A 16434-nucleotide genomic window follows, 5' to 3' on the forward strand; every position below is an offset into this window, starting at 1 on the left:
GAAGGACACAAACAGGCCATGCCCCTTTCTTTCTCCCCCTCTCAATGCCTGCAGTGGTGGGGTAGTAAACTGAGATTTACTCATTATGGGGCCTCTAGCCCAGACCAGGGCCTGGTACCTAATAGTCACCCCAAGAATGCTCAGTGAAAGAAGGTGTCCACCACAAGGTCCTGGGGAACCAAGAATTCCACTGTGGCCCATCAATTCTGGAATGGGAGATGGGAATGGCCTTCAAAAGTGGCCACTCTTTTAACCCATTATACTGGCAACTGAGCCATGTTTCCCCATCCTGGACACATCTAGAGGGCACTGCCTAAAACCACACACATCTACCCACCCAGGACAGTGCAGGGGCCTTAGCCTGGGGGATGCGGGTGGACAGGGAGGGGGTGAGCCATGAAAGCTGAAGAGGAGAAAGCAGGTGAAAGAGGACAGCAGGGTGGAAACAGAGACAGAAATGGGGGCAGAGAATGGGGGGTGAGAGGGGAAGAGAGAGGAGAGGGATGCAGATCTAGCTACCAAGGAAAAGTCCTGAAGAGAACATGTCCTCTCCTGAAGTAAAATCACTTTCACCCGACCATGGCACTGCAAGTCCAGGGCGGCACACGCTGTGAATATTTGTTCATTCATTTAACAAATATTTATTTAATATCTGTTTGATGCCAGGCAAGGCCCTGCGATGTTTAGGGCCCTTGGCATCTTCCCTTCACATCTGAGTCATAATAGAAAGAGGACTCTCTGACACCATCGAGCTGGCAGTGCCTCAGGATTTTTACCTGTTGGATCTGGCAGCTCTTCATGTCGGCCCACACCATGTGAGGCTGCTCTTGGTGCACTGAATGGGTAAGTTTCTACATCGGTGCCTCGGAGAGTCCACTGGAAGCCCTGGACAGTGGGAGTCGGTGGCACCCCCAGTGTGGAGGCCAAGAGCACACAGCACTGAAGCTCCAGACATCCTCAGGAGAATGATAAGGGACAATCTGCTCATGAGAGCCTGGGTCACCAGGAACCTTTGCCTGGGTCTATACAGGATTTGCCTTCAGAATGCCTATGAGATAAAAGAGAGAAATCAAGGTTAACATTGAGATTTGGGGCTTGGGCAACTTGAAGGGTGGAGCTGCCATTTACCGAGACTGGGAAGACCCAGGCAGGAGCAGATTGAAAGGTGGTGGGGAACTAGAGTTGGTTGGGTTTCTGTCATATGTAATCAACAGTCCTCACCAGCCTGTGCAACATAGTAAGACCCCATCTCTGAAAATAAAAAATGAAAAATTAGCCGAGCATGGTGGCGCACACTTGCACTCTCAGCTACTCGGGAGGCTGAGGCAGGAGGATTCCTTGAGCCTTGAGTTAGAGGTTAGTGAGCTATGATGGCACCACTGCATTCCAGCCTGGGGGGAAAAAATAGAGTCCTGACTAAATATTTGAGTAGCCAGGGAAGTTTTCACAAAGTAAGGAATATTTGAGGTAGATCTTAGTGAACAAGAATTCGATTCTTTCTGTTAGGGAATTAAGAGTGTGTGGGTGTAGTTAATGCTTCTTTGGAATCTCATCTACTGGTCTATCTGGTCTATCTGTACACGTATATTCTACAGGCTGTCTCACTGAGCTTTCACTAGGTTATGCTGCAGTAACAAAAGCCCCAAAATCTTAGCAGCTACACATACAAAGGTTTATTTTTCATTGGCATTTCCTTTTATGGCAGGTTGACTATGATTCTGCTCTATACAAGCTATTTTATTTGTTAGATGGTGAAAACCGTGACACTTGGAGATTGCTGAATATGGTATTAGTATGTTCATTCATTCATTCATTTAACAAATATTTATTCAATATCTGTTTCATGCCAGGCAAGGTCAAGTACTGAGAATACAGTGGTGAATAAAAGAAACAAAATCTCTAATTTCCAGGAGCTTATATTGAAAATGAGATTGAACACATACAAAAAAAAAATAACAATAATGAATACTATATTTACAAATAATAACTGTAAGAGATTTTAGTACCTGTTTTAAATTAGAAAAATATAAAAATTATTAAAACTAAAATGGCCAGATGTGATGGCTCACACCTGTAATCCCAACACTTTGGGATGCCAAGGTGGGACAATCAACTGAGCCCAAGTGTTTGAAACTAGTCTGGGCACCACAGGAAGACCCTGTCTACAAAAAATAAAAAATTAGCTGGGCATGGTGATGCATGCTGTAATCCCAGCACTTTGGGAGGCTGAAGCAAGCAGACTACTTGAGCCCAAGGGTTTGAGACCAACCTGGGAAACATGTTGAATCCCCATCTCTACAGAAAATACAAAAATTAGCCAGGCATGGTGGCACACGCCTATAGTCGCAGCTACTCAGGAGGCTGAGGCAGGAGGATTGCTTGAGCCAGGAGGTGGAGGTTGCAGTGAGCTGAGATTATGCCAACACACTTCAGCCTGGGCAACAGAGTAAGACCCTGTCTGAAAAAAAAATGCAAAAACTAAAATAAAATTGCTATAAGGTTAATATAGAAAAGTGTGTTCATATTCTTAGGCTAGGCATTGATTTCTTTTTTCTTTCTTTCTTTCTTTTTGGTACAAGACAGAGTCTTGCTCTGTCAACCAGGCTGGAGTACAGTAGTGTAATCTCGGCTCACTGCAACCTCCGCCTCCTGGGTTCAAGCAATTCTCCTGCTTCAGCCTCCTGAGTAGCTGGGATTACAGGTGCCCGCCACCACATCCAGCTAATTTTTGTATTTTTAGTAGAGACGGGGTTTCACCATGTTGGCCAGGCTGGCTTCATACTCCTGACCTCGTGATCCACCTGCCTAGGCCTCCCACAGTGCTGGGATTACAGGCATGAGCCACCGCACCTGGCCAGGCATTGATTTCTTAAACAGGACACAATAAGCAGTAACCATAAAGGAAAAGATTGATAAAGTATATTTCATTAAAATTAAGATACTCTGGCCAGGTGCGGTAGCTCATGCCTATAATCCCAACACTTTGGGAGGCCGAGGCAGGTGTATCACTTGAGCCCAGGAATTCCGTATCGGGCTATGCAACATGGCAAAACCCCATGTCTAGTAAAAATACAAAAAACAGCTGAGCATGGTAGTGGTCTCCTGTAGGTCCCAGCTACTTGGGGACTGAGGCAGGAGCATCACCTGAGCCTTGGGAGGTTGAGGTTGCACTAAGCTGTGATTGTACCACTGTACTCCAGCCTGGGCAACAGAGTGAGATCTTGTCTCAAAAAGAAAAAAAATTAGAGAATCTCCATTCATGAAAAAACATCATTAAAAGAGTGAAAACGCAAGCTGCAGATTGAAAAAAGAGAAATGCAATCCATATATATCCTAGAAAGGATGCATATCCAGAATAAAGCATTACAAATCAACGGAAAAGCATATCAATGAAAACTGGATAAAAAGATTTAACAGGCACTTCATAAAAGAGGACATATAAATGGCAATAAAAGATACTCAATCTCAATACCAGGAAAATGGAAGTTGAAACCGCATTGATACATTACTGCACCTCTACTAGAATAACAAAATAATTTTTAACTGACAAGCATCAGCAAGGATGTGGGGTAACTGGAATATTCCCTGCTAACTGATAAAACACTTTGGGAAAATGTTCAGCCATATGTAATACTAAAGTTTTATCATTCATATAGCTCTAAAACCAACAATGCCACTTCTACATATATACCCCAATATAGTAATGTTCTATTTCTTAATCTGTGGTGGTTCATTTAGTAAAAACTCATGACCTGTACTTTTTTTTTTTTTTTTTTTTGAGGCAGGGTTGCACTCTGCCATCCAGGCCAGAGTGCACTGGCACGATCACTGCTCACTGCAATCTCAACCTCCCGGGCTCTGTTGACCACACACAGCTAATTTTTGTATTTTTAGTAGAGATGGCATTTTGCCACGTTGCCCAGGCTGGTCTGGAACTCCTGGGCTCAAGTGATCCGCCCACCTTGGTCTCCCGAAATGCTGGAATTACAGGTGTGATCTACCACGCCCAGATCACCTGCACGTTTAAAATTGTGAACTTCTGTATACTTCAGTAACTTTTCGAAGATTTCTTTGACACAAAGTTCTCAGAAATCTTAAAGCTAGCATTTTAGAATAGAAAAAAAAAGAGCTTTTGGTTCACTGGTGAAATTTTACTAATTAAATTTAAAAACAAAAAGAAAGCTATTAATGCATAACAGCTCAGAACAAAGATTAAAAACCACCAGCACATCAGTTTTCCTTAACTTCGTGAAGCAGTGGGATTCATTCTTTCGGCAAAGAAAGGATGAACAACACTGTAACTCAAAGAAAAGATACCACTGCAAGAAAAGGCTTTTTTTTTTTTTTTTTAGAGGGAGTCTCGCTCTGTCACCCAGGCTGGAGTGCAGTGACAAGATATCTCCGCTCACTGCAACCTCCGCCTCCCAGGTTCAAGTGAGTCTCCTGCCTCAGCCTCCCGAGTAGCTGGGACTACAGGCGCCCGCCACCACGCCCGGCTAATTTTTTGTATTTTCAGTAGAGACGGGGTTTCACTGTGTTAGCCAGGATGGTCTCAATCTCCTGACCTCATGATCTGCCCGCGTCGGCCTCTTAAAGTGCTTCTTTTCGAAAGCAGCTCCACCAGCAAAAGGTAGGAGGAAAGCGAGGAAACCATTCCTCGCTTGGTTAACTCTTGGGTGAAAGGACGCCAAATGAGATGATCTAAGAAGCCTCAAGGAAAGACAGACAGGCACAGAAAAATCACAGCAACTCTTTGGACTGCAAACACCAACACCACAGTCCAACCTACCAGAAATCCTGTGGTGAATTTGAGGCTTGCCCCGCTAGTCATGAGGTGATTCAGTGATCGCTACAAACGCTCCTCACATGCATCCTGGACCTGGCACACCTGGCTTGCCCATCACCAGCCTGGAGACACCGCCAGGAGCAGAATCCCGGAGGCCAATAAAGACCCCAACTTTGCAAGTCAGGGGCGCGAGCGCTCTTGCCCCTCAAGTTCCCAGAAGGAACGGCCTCGAGGGTGGGATGCGAAGTCAGTGTGCTCCACAGGACTTCCGAAGACGTGCCCCCGAAGCTGCTCCGTCCCTCCACCCCCTGGGATGCCACAGAACACCCGCCAGGGAGTTTCTTCCCCAGCGCCCACGAGAGGAGGGCTGCGGGCTGCAGCGGCAGGCGAGGAATCAAGCGCAGGGAACTTAGGCCCCGGCGGAGCCCTGCGGAGCCCGGCAGCGCCCGGCGCAACCGCCCCGCTCGCGTAACAAAACTTGCGGCGGCCCAGCACGCCGCGCCTCAGCCCAGCTGTGCGCCCGCAGGTCCCAGACTCACCTCCCGCCCGGCCTGGCGCGGCGCCCTCACCTCCGGAACGCTGGGTGGACTTCGCAGTAAACTTGAACTTCCCATCCAGGCTGCAGCCGTGCCGCCCTACCTCGGCCCCGCTCCTGGCGCCGCAGGTCGCCCGTCCCGCGTTCCCAAAATCACCAGGCTCACTCAGAAGCTCAGGCAGCCTCGCGACCCTCACCTACCCCTCCCAGCACCGCCGCTATCTCAACCGCCGCCCAGCAACTTGCTTGCGGCCCTCTGGCTCCTCAGGGTCCGGCTGGGCCGCGTCAGGAGAGCCCAAGGCACAGGCGCAGCGGGGCCTTAAAGGGACCCGGCTGCCTCTACCGCACAACGGGTTCGGGCCGCGGGCCGAGAAAAGGAGTAATGGAGGCCGGAGCGCAGCGGGGGCGGGAAAATCCCTCTCTCCCCTCTGCCTCTCTTTCAAAGCACCAGCCCTTGACCCTGCAATTCGCCGATTTCCCCGGCCACTTGAACCGCCCCTGCCAGGTTAAAGAGGCGGGAGACACACCCCCTCGGAAGCCCGGAGCGACCCCGCGTTTAGGACTGCAGGCTTCGCGCTGCCGCACCGCCCCATAGTCTGACTTCCGGGGTCGGCCCGCAGCGCAGACGCACAGGAGTCGGAAGGCAGCCCCCCAGCTCCCGCGAGAGGTGGCCTTAGGTCACTCGCAAAAACAATAACCAACGTGTCAATGGCACTTGTATTTATTTTCTAATTTAAATTTATAACAGATTTCGCAGATGGGCTTCCACTGAAATAAGCCTTTGAGAAAAAGAAAAACTTTTTTTTTTTAACAAGATTAGGAAATACCAAGAAATATGAAGTAAAGCCATGCCATCTACCCAGCTAAAAACTTTGAAAACTTGAAATTTTATCTAAGGCAAATGTTTGCATAATTTTAAGTCGTGCCATTATTTAAAGTCAATTTCAATTAACAATTTCATTGCAACTAAATACATCTTCTATAAGAAAACTAAGATACATCCCTGATAATCTACCTTTCTCCTCCTATATTCTGTCCATCAGCAAATCCTACTGGTTTTTACCTTCCAAACTTTCCTTGAATCTGTCCTCTTCTACCTCCTCCATCACCACCCTAGTCTAGGCTACCTTCACCTGGGGAGTGGGGGTGGAGGGACTACTGACCTAGTCTCCTTGTGGTTTACCCATATCCCCTTTATCGCCTCTCTAATCTCAACACAACAGGCAGAGTGGCTTTTTCAAAATGTAATGTGACCCTGTCACTTCCCAGCCCAAACCACTTAAACACCTTCCCATTCTCTTAGACAAAACCTCCTAACTAACCAAGCCCTGAATGGCCAGGCGCTTTGCCCACCTCTCCATGTCTTCTTATAGGTCAGACCAATTCCATCCTGCTCTCTCTGCTTCAGCCAAACTGGCCTCTTTTACTCCCTATTTACTCAGCTTCCTGGACTCCACAGAGCTTTTGCTCATGCTTTGCTCTGTGCCTGAAGATTCTTCCAACCCTCATCCTTCTGACGACAGCTGTAGTCTCCACCTCTGAGAGGCAACTTCTGACCTCCCTACGGTGGTCCCTTACTCCCATCACATTGCATAAAACTGTAATCGAGTGGTTATATTGGGGAATCTACCATCAGCTCCGTAAGTCCAGGATTTGGTTTTGTTTGGCTCATGGTTGTATTTCCACGTTTGTGAAATACATATTTGTTCCTAAATGAGAATGATAGATGCTAGAAGTTGAAGTAAATTTGGCATAAAGTCAGAGAAAGGTAAAATGTCACAATCTGATATTTGGAGGCAGAATCTAAAAACTTCAGTTATATTAAAACTGATTTTATATCGTTTTAGGCTGGATTGTTGCAGGGACTCTTTGGGTAATCTTTAAAACTGAGTTCTCAGAGAGCCTTGTATAAACACCTGAATTAATAATGATAGCCCTGGGATGGCCACATAAAACGAATAACATTGGTTGCTTCAAGAGAGGAAGACCGAGCCAGGCACAGTGGCTCATGCCTGTAATCCAAGCACTTTGGGAGGCCAAGGCTGACAGATCATTTGAGCTCAGGAGTTTGAGACTAGCCTGGGCAACTTGGTGAGACCCTGTCTCTACACAAAATACAAGCAAAATTAGCTGGTAGTCCCAAACACCTGTAGTCCCAGCAGTGTGGGAGGCAGAGGTGGGAGGATTGCTTGAGCCCAGAAGGTTGAGAGGCTGCAGTGAGCCATGATCATGCCACTGCACTTCAGCCTGGATGACAGAGCAAGATCCTGTCAAAAAAAAAAAAAAGAGAGAGAGAGAAAGAAAGACTCTTGACTGGTGGCTACTGGTGGGAAAGAGGTTTTTACTACATCCCCAATTGGACCTTTTTATTTTAAAGTATGTGAAGATAAATAAATGACACAAAAGAGTGCATATCATCCCATTTATTTGAAATTCCAGAAAAGGCAAAATTAATCTGTGGTGAAAAAATCATAACAGCAGTTCCTTCTAACAGGATATTGACTGGGAAGGCACACAAGAGAAATTTCTGGGTGCTAAAAATGGTCTGTCTTAATAGGGGTAGGAATTACAAAAAATTCAGTTAACATTTCAATGAATGTAAATTTTATCTTAAAAACTATAAAAATAATTTAAAATTTAAAATCTAGTAGCTAACACCTAGTTGAGCGCTCAGTGTCTATGGGTATTGGCCAAAGCTATACATACACAATTTTGTTTAGTCCTCATACTGTCCTCACGAGGTAGGTATTATTATCATAACCCCCTCGCATATGAAGAAGCCCAAATTTAGTAAATACTAAATAACTTTCCTTAATTTATACCCCCTGGAAAATGGGGGAAGAGCTTTGAATACCATCAGTCAAATGCCATAAGTTATTAAATATTAGACCCTATAGCACTTCTCTGAAATTGTAATATTTTTGGTATATATATATATATAACTCATCTACTAGATCAAGAGCTTCACAATGATTGAAATCATAGTTTGCTTTTTGTTTGAGGTTTATGGGTTTATTTTATGTCATTATTTTAAAGACTGGGTCTTGGCTGGGCACGGTGGCTCATGCCTGTAATCCCAGCACTTTGGGAGGCCAAGGTGGGTGGATCACTTGAGGTTAGGAGTTCGAGACCAGCCTGGCCAACATGGTGAAACACCATCTCTACTAAAAATGCAAAATTATCTGAGTGTGGTGGCGCATGCCTGTAATCCCAGTTACTCGGGAGGCTGAGGCAGGAGAATCACTTGAACCCGGGAGGTGGAGGTTGCAGTGAGGCAAGCTTGTGCCACTGAACTCCAGCCTGGGCCACAGAGTAAGACTCCATTTCAGAAAAAAAAAAAAAAAAAAAAAGACTGAGTCTCACTATGTTGCCCAGGCTGCACTTGGACTGTTGAATTCAAGCCATCCTACTGCCTAGGCGTCTTGAGTAGCTGGGACTACAGGCACACACTATCACGCCCAATATTTTTGTCTTAAGTTTCTAAGGAGTCCCAACACTGCACAGTAGCTGTTCAATATATTTTGAGTGAATGATTAAAAACAAGCTTGGTGTTGATTTTATTGGTACAATTTATATTTACATATGTAATGTTTATATGCTTTTTATATATTTATATGTGTGTATGTATATAATTGGCACCAACGTAGCATTGCTGTGCTTAAGTGCCTGAGATGTATCTCAAATGAATAGACCTGAGGAGAGAAGCTTGTGTCATTAGCTCTGACCCTGCAGCACTAATCTTGGTTTACCCCTTTATTTCACTCACCCTGAGCACATCAATTTATTTGGTGAAAGAGCTTACACTTCAACATCTCACTGAAATAGCTCATTCCAAAGAAAGAGCTAATTCTAACCTCTCACAAGTGCTTGAGCACTTGCATAAGTGAAATTTCACTGTGTGAGTTTCACCCAACACCACCTCTGCTCCAGCTCCTGCTACTCTACTGCTCATACCGTGGAACTCCACAGGTGGAGTAGAAGATCATCAGAGAGAGTTTTATTTGCAGTAAATTCGGTGTGCAACGGGCAAAGCAACGAGGAGTCAAGGTGAGGCAGAAGAACAGCAGAGGGAAGTGGAAGTTGGATAAAGGGTGAACTGAGTAGGAGCGGAAGCAGGATAAAGAGGTGGGTGAGCAAGAAGCAAGATAAGCAGAAGTTGAGCAGCGAAAACAAAAGTGAGATGGAGTAGTGAGTAAAAGTTTATGGCTGGCAGGATCCAGAGCAAACCAGTAAAAGGCATGCATATGAGAGAGAAAAAGTAGCCTTTAAATGACCCCGTATGATAATCAGCTCATTAAAGCTAATGCATGTGGACTGCATATCATGGGTGTACTTAAAATTATGGGATGGAGGTGATGCGGAAGCACACAGGGGCCAAGTAACTAAGCAACCCACCTATCAATCAGAAGGCACATGCTGGGTAGAGATTAGGCAGCCCCAGGAAGAGGAGAAAAAAGAAAAAAAAAAACATGTAAAAAGACCCAAAGCCCAAAGTTCACCAAACTGACGCTGATCTCATTTTGCAGAAGTCAGCCCGTTCTCCCCTCTCTGAGAGTGTTACTGTGCTTAATAAGTCTCTTGCTGCTTTGCTACATGTGTGTGTGTCACTTCCAATTCTTTGTTAAAGACACCAAGAACCTGGGACTTCACAACACCAGCCGGTAACAAAGGTATGTAAGCTTGGGAGGGAGGAAAGAAAGAAGGGAGCAAGAGGAGATTCAGACATGAGATGCATTCACCCTATGAGTTGAACCCTGGTCTCCAGCGTGGGAGTTGACAATTCTATTACTGAACCATCAATGCTCCGTGTGGTATAACCTCTCATAGTTTTTTTTTTTTTTTTCTTAAAGATAATCTCTAGTGCTATGGGCAGGCATGAGCAGGCAGGGAGGATGGAGGTGGGAAAGTTCTATAATAGGCTTACACAGATATTTTTGGGAAACAGAGCTAACAAAGCAACAGCCACTTGAAGCAAAGGCTTGCCGTAAACCTTCCACAGTTTGCCAGGAGAAGAAATTCTGTAGTGAAATTTTCACTTTCTCTCTTGTGTAGATCTCTGTAAGACACAAAAGTTGGATGACAGTCGTTTTGATTCTTGGACTTTACTAGAGACTCCAAAGACGCATCTGAGGAGAAAAGCTCTGGGTCCCTGGGATGACTGTGCCACTCGACATAGCCTCCTGGAGTGGCCAAAGAGAGTGTGGATAAGAAAAGAAATATTGGAGTGAACTTTCACTCACTCCCACTTCTGTAGGTTTCTTAAAATATATGGGTTTAGAAGCAAGATACTTGGCGTTTTCAAATGACTCAAAAGAGATGTAGATGAAGAGAAGTTCGGTCATCCCACAGATCTTCCGGAGTAACCTGGACACATCCCTAAATCTCTAGCTCCTGGGTCTTCGAAAGCCTGTTTGCCTCAGGGTTGGGAGGAAAGGGTTTGGAAAGTACCAAGGCAAGGGTTGGCAAAAAGATTACCTCATCAGTGAGGAAATGAAATTTCCAGAAGTTTTCGCCAGATCTGGGACCAGAGAAAAATGCTGGATGAATTTCCTATGCAAACCTTTTTTAGAACCACCGCTTCAAAGGCCGTCCAGAGACTTCAAATTAGATCTGGTGAAACTGCTCCCGGTAGGGGATTGGTAGTTCAGCGGTAGAGGTTTTTGTCTCCCACGCCGGCGACTCTGGTACGACTCCCGGCCATGCAGGACTTCTTACCCTTCCGGGAGGAAGGGCTACTACGTTTCTACCCAACGAAGTTATTATATTATACAGGCTGTACTGCATTTATGGACCTTGGTCGTGGCAGCTAGAAGCTAACCTGAGGGGCGTGCCACCTCTGGAGCATTCTCTGTGCTCGAACTAATAATCCCGGAATTTACGTTCCTGTGCTCGAAGCCTGTCCTTGAAAGTGGGGAGTGCTTCCGGTGGGTTGCTGCAGTTTTAAATACTGGGAATTAAAACCTTTGCTACTTTCATCTAGTCTCCCGGCAAACCCCTGGGTAACCCAAAGCCCATCAGAGGGATTCGCGTGCTGGGCTTTCCGCTACGTTAGGTCACGTCTCACTATGGAGCGAGGATCAAGAAGGTCCGGGAAGGAGAGAAGCTGCGGGGTCCAGGGAGGCTCTTCGGTGGTTGGTCGGAGAGGTTTCAGCCGCCCAAGGAAAAGGGAAGAGTGTGGGAATCTATCCGCGTAGAGATGAGGGGCGCGGCGGAGACAGTCTCACGCAGAGGTATGCCCAAACACCGAGTTACTTAACCTCCTCAACCACCTTGGCATCCGCGCCTTCCGTGGGCCCGTCGGTCTTCCGGGAGAGATTCTGTGTCCCTGGTATTGTGTGTCAACAGGTGTTAGCCTGATAGTTATATTTTTAATGAGAGAAAACGAACTACAGAATTTGCGAGTTTTGTTTTTTTTCTGGTTTTGCTTTATACCTCTTGGATTCTCCTTCCAAAGGATTCCGATCTGAGGGGCATTGAGGTGTGACTATGGTAGACAAGGGGTGGTTAATTTTCATCCAAAAATCTTTGGCGGATTCCCTTGCTCTCCCGCTCCCCAGTCTAAGAGCAGTTTAAAACAGAAGATCAGAAACATTTGGAGAATGTTTTTTTCTCTGCGTTCTAATGATAAACTTGATTCATTCAATTCCAAAAGTTTCCTTATTCTGAGGTTGTCTTTCCATATTTTGAGTATAAAACCATGGCCATACTATATGTTGGACCCACGAAGGTTCTTCTCTTCACTTGTTTATTTGTAAAATCTCTTTGTAATCTCAGAATGTCCTGAGTAAACTGGGAACTGTTATACATAATTCTGTGTTTTTGAGCATTCTTTGTAAACAGGAATCAGGATTGGGGTGGGGAAGGAGGGAGGAGTAGGAGTGCTGATTTGTGTAACGGAAAATCATAGATTACTTATGTGATGGGACAAAGGTTTAAAAAACTCTTAGCGTCCCCAGATTTCCCCTTTTACTGTTTGCTGAAGAAAATTCTGTCCTTGACTCCCTTCCTTACCCTCTCCTGGCCTGTGAGAAGCTTCCGCCCTATTCAAGTTATTTCCTCCTCCCCTCCCCGCCACCCTCCCCCAGGCAGCCCCCTTCTGTTTTTCAGTGAAGCCGCTGCAGGAAAGTCGGGTTTGTGAGAAGACCCACACAGGCAAGGACAGCAGGAGAACAGTGACATAGTTACACTCTTGTCACCAGCACTGTCATTAAGAAGTTGTGAAAAGACAAAGACAACAGAGGAGAGCGGAGAATAAAATCTCCGTTTCAGCTATTCCAGGATGTTGTGCCAATTGTCCCGTGTCCTTGATAGGAAGTAGTAAGGAGCTAGGGACATTTTTCCTGAAGGCTTCCATTGCTGGCAAAATCTCATTAAAGGTGTCTACATTGATAGGTTGGCCACAGGATGGATACAAGAACAGGCTCTGGCTTACCTCTGCCAAGATATATGTGTAAGAATACTCTCTGCAACATTAATTTTTATTGTAAAATAGCAGAATAATTTTATTATTCAATCATTATATAATGTTCAAATGTATGTGACTTTATTTGGACAATGAAAAATGTAGTTGTTAAAAATAGACAATACAGATGATTCAGATGATGTTACTGATGAAAATAACAGATGACAATTACTGAGCATTTATGGCACTCTTACATACATTAACTTATTTAAAGTTCAGAACAACCAAGGAAATGAGCAACCTGTGGTGGGCGTGAGAGGTTCTGTGGCACAAAAGGAAGATAGGCATTCAAAGAACACCAGGATAGAAGAGCCGCAGTAGGCCGGGCGCGGAGGCTCACGCCTGTAATCCCAGCACTTTGGGAGGCCGAGGCGGGCGGATCAAGAGGCCAGGATATCGAGACCATCCTGGCTAACAGGGTGAAACCCCGTCTCAACTAAAAATACAAAAAATTAGCTGGGCTTGGTGGCACGCGCCTGTAGTCCCAGCTATTCGGGAGGCTGAGGCAGGAGAATCGCTTCAACCCGGGAGGCGGAGGTTGCAGTAAGCCGAGATCGCGCCACTGCACTCCAGCCTGGGCGACAGAGCGAGATTCAGTCCCCAAAGAGAAGAAGACCCGCAGTAGGAGGAAGAGGGAGGAAGTGGAGTCGGCCAGCTGGGATGCTGGAAGCCATTGGATAGCTCAGGCTGAGAGAGGGCGCTGTGCGCCGCAAGCCTCCCTGCAACCGCAGACCTCGGGCCGCCTTCCTCCAGGAAGACGCTCCAGACTTCTGGTATCCGTTGAGATCTAGTTTCCCTTGAGACGCTGCAAAGCGCATCGTCCTTGAGCATTTCTCCTCTCCCCAAGACCCTCCGAAGGAAGGATGAGCGGACGGAAGATTCACACCGAAGTGGTCGAGCGCCCAGATCCCCGGCTTCCCCGGGAGCATTTCCCAAGTTTCTTTCATGGGTAAGAGTGGGCCCAGCAGGATAATGCCTCCGGTTCTATGAGGAGCAGTGGGGGAGATGCCCACGTGGCCACCTCTGTGGGCTACACGACCCAGGCCTTCCAGGAGGAGCGAGGAGTCCTGGGCCCGGGTCCAGCGGTGCCAAGAGAAGCAGCAAGGCAAGGGGTCCCCTCCTACCTCAGGGTCTCTGTCCTACTGGGGTTAGGAGACGTTCATCCAACTCCCTCTCCAAGTGTTGGAGAGGAGGCTAGGTCTTTCTCACGAGCTGGGGAGGAAGAGGTGGCAGAGGCGGAAGAGGAAGCCGGCTGAGATGTGCGAAGCAGCTCTGGCTATAACCGGTAGGGAGAGGGCGCGCAGGACCCAGGAGCCTCCGTGCGGAGCCAGGCCTCAGGAGCAGCCGCCTTGCTCCTGGAAGGGGTGCCTCCCTCCATCTTCTGTCCAAAGACTGTAGGGAGACCTTCTCGCCTGGTGGGAAAGCGACGTCTCCCATGCTTTCCCACCACGCAGGCCTTGTGTCCCTTTTCCTGCTAGTGTCTGACCGCCAGCCTGCGGGGGCTGCGACTGCCGCGGTTCTACGCTGGGTGGAGGCTGCCCGCCCGCTAGCCAAGAGCCGCGCTAGGAGGCAAGAGTCGGGAAGTCGTGTGCAGGCCGGGAGGAGTCCCAAGCTCTGGGTCAGGGCTTTTTTTGCCAATAGCCAAATTCAACGTGTAAAAGACAGCTCACATCTGTCTGTTCCTGAGCTTCAGTCGGAACAACAAGGAAGGCCCTCAAGATCCCTAGGAGGGTGGCGGAAGGGTCTCTAGCGGCGATATCCGCGTCGGGGGCGGTGAGCCAAGGACTGTCAGGAGCCTGCGCGAACCCAGCCCCCGGGTAGCGCAAACACCACCGCAGACAAGGGCCCCGCGTGTAGGGAAATCGCAGGGGTCAGAGCAGCTGGAGTGTGGTGGACTAGCCTCAACCAGGGAGAGCTCCCTTCTTGACCACGGTCTGTCCCTCGCCAGGTAAGAGGAGACGAGTGTCAGTACAGCCTCCTCTCCCCTAGCCAGATGCTCAGGGTCACCACCTTCCCCTCTGCTCGCCCGTCGCCATTCTTCCAACCACTCGCTGCCAAAGATTCCACCAACAGTCACCCACAGGACAACCCAGGCCTCCTTTCAGCAGGGGCTCCCGCCCCGCAGCCACCGCGCCCTCTCACCCCCGCAGTTCTGCCCGCCGCCTCTGCCCAGTCTGTGCACTTCACCTCCCTCGCTCCCGCTCTCCCCTGAGCTTTACAGTGGACACAGGGTTGGTCCCAACCCTTCTTGGGAGTACTGAATGGAAAAGGGGGAGGGTGCACAATTGCTTGGTAGAGTGTAGACACACATTGCGGGATTTGACTGTGGTACTATCCCTTTGATGTCCTAGTGATTTTTACACCTGCCTTCTGCTTAGGGCACCGGCCACAGTTTTCCATTAGTGCCTACTCCACCTGCTGTCGTTGTTGGGTAAGCGAACATCGCCCTCCTGTACCACCCAGTCAATAAATGGGCGGTCCTGGAGGACCTCACCCGCCGCTCACCCCCCTCCCAACCTCGCGGCCATCGCCTCCTGTCGCCTCTTCCGAAGGCCTAAGAAGCATGTCAGCTGCGAACTGAGGTGAGGAGGCTCAGCTGACCGCCTGTGTCAGCTGACGACGTGTGCCGCGCACAAACGCCACGACTTGGCTTGGCCTCTCTCTCTCTTAGTTATTTGCAGCTCAGCCCAATCGGCGCCTCTGGGATGGCGGAGGCGGCAAAGATGGTGGGATTCTTGGGTACACCTCCAGGAGAGCTGGCATCTCTGCACGGTGGTGTACACCTGAGCGAGACGCTCAGTCGCTCTCTAAAGCCCCTTCTGCGAATGGTGGACACGGAGATAAATAAGAGGGTGTGTCATGAGAGGCCGTCCACCAGGACTTGCCCTCCTTCGCCAGGGTTTGCACCTTGCAGGGAGACTCTTCTGCCTCTGGCTCTTGGAGCAGGCCGGCTGACAGCGGAGTAAAGAAAGATTACTGCGGGTGGGCAGTCAGTGCAAAACAACTCCCTGACCGGTAATCGAACCCGGGATGCGGTGGTGAAAGGACTGAATCACAGCCACTACACCAGCACGGGGGCACGGGAGAGTCTTTCTCAACCTTATTGCCATTTAAGTGACTGTTTCTGAGTGCGCTGGGAGGACTTGGGCCTTGTGGGGGTCGCTGGTCACTCCTGGAGTCGTCTCACAAGGCCTTTCCCTCCCTCCTTTCTCCAAAAGAGGAGCCCGCAGGCGACACACCCAGCACTCTGCGAGGCCCACCAAGGCCCCGATTCCCGAGTCCTGGAGCGAGTTGCAGCGCCCTGGCTGCAGCTGACCACTGACCTAGAGATGTGCCTTTGCGAAGTGGCAGCGCATGGAGAAACAGTAGCGGGTCGCTGGGGCCAGAGCCGCTCACCGGGTAGCCAGGAGCAGGCCGGAGCGAGGAGGCTCCCGGGGTGAGACCGGGGCACCCTGAACATCATAAAGGACTCAGACCTTGGCATTCCCGACGTCATAAAGGACTCACACGGATGCGGAAACCGAGACGGGCTGGATGGAAAACTCTTTCCAGACAGGCTCCGGGGCCCTCAACTGGTCTCCGACCTTCCCCTGCAACCTGCGACACCTGCCATTTTCCCATCTTAGGCTCCAGAAGCAGAATCAAGTGGGA

The 16434-nt window shown here is 48.4% G+C and overlaps 1 protein-coding gene across 1 annotated transcript in view; it reads right to left on the minus strand.

Moving 5' to 3' along the window:
• LOC103784200 (neuroblastoma breakpoint family member 15-like) overlaps positions 1 to 5518 on the minus strand; it is a 39813-nt gene extending 34295 nt beyond the window's left edge. Inside the window, exon 1 of the mRNA XM_034963563.4 lies at positions 5326 to 5518. The gene's annotated coding sequence lies outside the window, so the exon portion shown is untranslated. The remainder of the gene's footprint in view (positions 1 to 5325) is intronic.
• Between the last annotated feature and the right edge of the window lie 10916 nt (positions 5519 to 16434).

The sequence above is a fragment of the Pan paniscus genome, chromosome 1 (assembly GCF_029289425.2).
Source record: "Pan paniscus chromosome 1, NHGRI_mPanPan1-v2.0_pri, whole genome shotgun sequence".
NCBI classification, from domain to species: Eukaryota; Metazoa; Chordata; class Mammalia; order Primates; family Hominidae; genus Pan; species Pan paniscus.